Here is a 5,536-nt window from a genome sequence, read left to right on the forward strand (position 1 = left end):
TTCTGGTGGCGTCTGGTGTTTTATGTGGAAGTGAGATGTCCATGGTGCCCAAACAGGAAGTAAAGGTGGTCTGCAGGTTCCTTGGTGGTTTTTACTTTTTGCCTGGCTGTTTGAGGGTTGTGATTAGTGTTGGGATATGTTTCTCTATTCAAATCAGTGACATTAACCCCGTTAAGGGGTTATGTCATGATTGATGTAAAAAATGGAAATCGGACATCATCAAGTGCATGACAACCTCTTTCTAACAAAGCTAGAACCAGACCATGGATTCAGAGATCTCCCCATTCATTGCTCCAATTGTTCTGTTAGATTTATTTCAGGCTGGCAGCTCAGTGGGCATGTCCTTTCTGCTGTAGCTCTTTTCCTCTAACTGTCACAGCTTCTAACAGAATGTAGGGCTGGTGGCAGTTGAAGATTTAAACTGAGCGTGTGTGACCACCTCAGTGAGGTGGACAAGAAATAAAAAAAAAAAAGAACAGCACTCTGGATATACTAAATTTTTTATTACATGCAATTACAAAAGTATTCAGTATCAGTTGCTGGTTTGAAAAATTTGAATATTTTTAAGGTTGTGGCAATTTTTTTATTTTAGTTTTTTTTCTTTGTCACATTTTGTCCTTTGATGTTGCTGTATGAGGGCTTGTTTTTACATTGGCTCCATATTGAGGTACATATAACTTACTGACTGAACTATTAAAAGGGTTTTCCTCAGTGATTTGCGGGGGTCCGGGACCCCCCCGCCAATCAGCTGTTTGAGAAGGCATCGGTGCTCATGTGCGCGCCACAGCCTTGTCACAGCTTACAAGCACAGTGCTGTACATTGTATAGCGGCTGTGCTTGGTATCACAGCTCCGCTCCATTCACTTCTATAGGGCTGAGCTGCTCCTAGGCCATGTGATCGATAAACATGTCACTGGCCTAGGGAAAGCTGTGAGAAGACCATGGAACTACTGCGAGCGCTGCTAACTTCTCAAACAGCTGATCGATGACCCCCACCTGTCATTCACCTGGAAGCATGAAGAACATGTTGCCATTATTCTGCAGGTCAGAATGGCAATAGCAAATTTATGTCTTTTTTTTTTTTTTAAACCTTTTTTGTGCACAATAAAAACACTTTTGCAAAAAAGTTTTTGTCCCCATATCACAACTTTTTAGAAAAATGTTTGTTGCTGAAGCTGTGTGATCAGACTACACAGGGTTTGTTTGTAGTCTGTAACCATGGGTAATTGCTTCTATTTCCTTTGATTCAGTTTTGATACATTTCTTTTAGTTGTGTTTTAATTATGACCCTGGTCCTAGGAGAAAATTGCTTAAGCTTCTACATTGGACATCCACAATTATTGGATACTAGCAGAAGGACCCGGCTTCGCACGCATATATATTTCATTTAATGTTTGTGTGTGTCGTTAAAAGATATCGACAGTATCCCCCATAACAGTGACCTCTACAGTCCGCCCCTTTAACAGTGAACTCCACGGTCCCTCACCCATAACACTGACCCCCCCCCACAGTGCCCCGCCACTTTAAAATGGGACCTCCACAGCAGCATATCCCCTTAACTTTGACCTTCATAGCAGCCCGCCCCTTTAACAGTGAGTTTCACAGCAACCCACTCCCTTGACAGTGACCTCCTCAGGGGCCTGCCCCCTCCACAGTATTCTGCTGCCTTAACAGTGACCTCCACAGCAGTTGCCTCTTTAATGGTGGCCCATGCCCCCTTAGGGTACTTTCACACTTGCGTTTTTCTTTTCCGGCATAGAGTTCCGTCCTAGTTTTATCCCCGTGCATTCTGAATGGAGAGCATTCCGTTCAGGATGTATTCAGTTCAATCTTTTTGACTGATCAGGACAAAGATAAAACCGCAGCATGCTACGGTTTTATCTCCGGCCCAAAAAAACTGAAGACTTGCATTTTTTTCCCATAGGAATGTAATTGTTCCAGGTCCGGCATTCAAAATACCGGAATGCCGAAAGCATCCTTCTGGTCTGCGCATGCGCAGACCAAAAAAAGGTGAAAAATAACAAATGCTGGATCCGTTTTTCCGGATGACACCGGAAAGACTGATCTGGCATTTCAATGCATTTTTCTGACTGATCAGGCATTTTTAAGACTGATCAGGATCCTGATAAGTCTTGGGCTACTTTCACACTTGCAGCAGAGTGATCCGGCAAAACGTATGCCAACAGATGGCATTTGTAAGGGTACTTTCACACCAGCGTTTTTCTTTTCCGGCGCTGAGTTCCATCCTAGGGGCTCAAATCCGGAAAAGAACTGATCAGTTTTATCCTAATGCATTCTGAATGGAGAGTAATCCGTTCAGGATGCATCAGGATGTCTTCACTTCAGTCTTTTTGACTGATCAGGCTTTTCAGAAAAACGTAGCATGCTGTATTTTTACCTCTGGCCAAAAATCCTGAACACTTTGACTGAACGCCGGATCCGGTCTTTTTCCCATTGACTTGCATTAACGCCGGATCCGGCGCTGTGTGTTCAGTCAAACCGGATCCGGCTTTTGCATGTTAAACCCGAAAAATGTAAAAAAAAAGTTAACCACTTACCGTCACACTAACGCCGAAAGGCGTCATCGCTGCGGCGCTCCCAGGTCACACTAACGCCGATTGGCGTCATCTCGTGTGAGCCGAGATTTCCTGTGAACGCGCGCACACAGGAGCGCGAGTTCACAGGGTCGCGTACTGCACAAGTTCTTCTACAGCCTGCCGGCCGCGATCATTGGCTGGCAGGCTGTAGATTTTTGAATCGACTAATGAAATGGTTATGTCATACGCTATTTTGAAAATATCGTCTGATATAACTGCTGCCTGGTCCTCTGGTGGTCCCTTTCGCTTGGATCGACCACCAGAGGACACAGGCAGCTCTGTAAGTAGCACCAAACACCACACTACACATTACCCTGTCATTTATTAACCCCTTATTTAGCACCTGATCACCCCCTTGTCCACCCCCCTAGCTACTTGCTAGTTAGTTTAGCGGCCAGCCCACCGCACCGCAGTCACTTGTACTATATAGTATCTGTAAGTGATCAATACTGATCGCATTCAGATCTATATAAGTACATTAGGGTCACCTTAGGCTCTACAAAACGCAGTGTTTGCCCGATCAGGCCTGATCTTTTGCGCACACTTGCGTTCAGTCCGCCCCACCGCAGTGACAGAAATTTTTTTTTTCTGATCACTGCAAAAACACGGTAAAATCGCTGCGCCGCTATAAAGATCACTTTTGAGCTTTTTGGATCTTTATAAGCGATCGCAGCTTTACTTCGCAAGCACTCCTTTTTACTAGGTAGGTTTGCTCTTTTTCCCGGGTAGTCTCAGAGGAATACCCCCTAAATTTTGTGAACCCAAAATGTCAAACAAGGGGTATTCCACTGAAGAGGCCTACAGGATTCTGGCCGTGATGGATGAAAGTGATGGGGACGTCTCATCCGCTGAATCCAGTGGTTCAGAATATGAACCTGTAGACAGCAGTGGCACTCTAACTGCTAGCGAAGATGACGAGGTTGAGGTCCCTGCTATGGTCAGGCGTACCCGATCCCATGTCAGTGTTCTGCCTACCCCGCATGATGAGCCTCATTTGCAGCAGAGCGGTGCTAGCGCTGATCTTTTTTATGGTGCGACATACACCAGCAGCGCAGCACATCCTGGACCTTCTACCAGCACTGCCGTATTCCCTGGTGAAGTGGCGAGCACCAGAAGGGCAGTTCCAGCTGGTACGGTGGCACGTGCAATAACTCCCCTGTCGCAGCCACCGCGTTCACAGGCCCGTAGAACCCCTAGTCTCCCAGAGGTGCTGGCAAATCCTAATTGGCACTCCCCTGCTTCCGCCGCACCCGTATTGCCCCCTTTCACCGCCCAGTCTGGAGTTCGCGTGGAGACGGCTCATTTAGGATCGGCCCTTCAGTTTTTTTAGCTGTTCTTCACCGCGGATCTCTAAGACCTAGTTGTGGCAGAAACCAACCGCTACGCCACACAGTTTATTACCGCCAATCCGGAAAGCTACTATGCCCAGCCTTTCCGGTGGAAACCAGTCACAGTTTCCGAGTTAAAAATTTTTTGGGGCCTTATCCTCAGCATGGGTCTAACTAAAAAAAAATGTATTGCGGTCATATTGGTCTAAAGACCCAATACATTACATACCCATGTTCTCTGCTGCAATGTCTAGGTCACGTTTTGAGGTCATCACGTGCTTTATGCATTTTACGGACAATAGCACCTGTCATCCAAGAGGCCACCCTGCTTATGACCGGCTCCACAAAATTCAGCCCCTCATAGACCATTTGTCATCCAGATTTGCAGATGCGTATACCCCTAATCAAAACATCTGCATAGACGAGTCCCTAGTACATTTTACCGGGCGCCTTGGCATAAAACAGTACATCCCCAGCAAGCGCGCCCGGTATGGGGTCAAACTGTATAAGCTCTGTGAAAGGGCCACAGGCTATACATATCGTTTTAGGGTCTATGAGGGAAAAGACTCAAAACTGGAGCCGGTCGGATGTCCTGACTACCTGGGGAGCAGTGGCAAGATTGTCTGGGACTTGGTGTCACCCTTACTCCACAAGGGGTACCACTTATACGTGGACAATTTTTACTCAAGCGTGGCCCTCTTTCGGCACTTACATCTAGTCGGAATTCAATGCTGTGGCACCGCGCGACCTAGTCGCCGGGGCTTCCCCCAACGGCTTGTTAGTACCCGACTTGCACGGGGAGAGAGGGCTGCCTTGTGTGACCAAGAACTGCTCGCGGTGAAGTGGAGGGACAAGAGGGACGTTTACCTTCTGTCCACCATTCACGCAGACACGACTGTCCAAATTGAACGGGCAACTGGAGTCATTGTGAAACCCCTCTCTGTCCACGACTATAACCTTCACATGGGAGGGGTGGACTTCAATGACCAGATGTTGGCTCCCTATTTAGTTTCCCGACGCACCAGACGCTGGTATAAGAAGGTGTCTGTTTATTTAATTCAATTGGCGATGTATAATACTTTTGTTCTCTACAGTAAGGCTGGGAGAACAGGATCCTTCCTAAAATTCCAGGAAAAGATATTGTCGGAAATCCTGTATCCAGGAGGGTCCGTGCCCCAAGGCCCTGATGTAGTGAGCCGGCTACATGGCAGACACTTCCCGTCTGTCTATCCTGGTACCCCAACTCAACGTTCCCCAAGAAAAAGATGTCGTGTCTGTAGCAGGGGTGGAATAAGGTGTGACACCACCTTTTTTTTTGTCCTGACTGTCCTGACCAGCCTGCCCTATGCATAGGGGAGTGTTTCCGCAAGTTCCACACTCAGGTACACTATTAGCATAGGGATTGCGTACACAGGACAGGCACACAGGGGTCTTAGGGCCCTTTCACACAGAGCTGCCACAAACCTCTCCTTTCACCTGGGACAAAGTTCATAATGTACTTCGCCACATCTCTGGGCGATTTGCGCTTTGCACATTGTCCCATGGGGAAGAAGAGGTTTCTCCTATAAAGGTAAAAAAAAAAAAAAATCGCCGGTAAGCGAAAAAGTTATT

Source organism: Bufo bufo, chromosome 1, assembly GCF_905171765.1.
Source record: "Bufo bufo chromosome 1, aBufBuf1.1, whole genome shotgun sequence".
Classification (NCBI taxonomy): domain Eukaryota; kingdom Metazoa; phylum Chordata; class Amphibia; order Anura; family Bufonidae; genus Bufo; species Bufo bufo.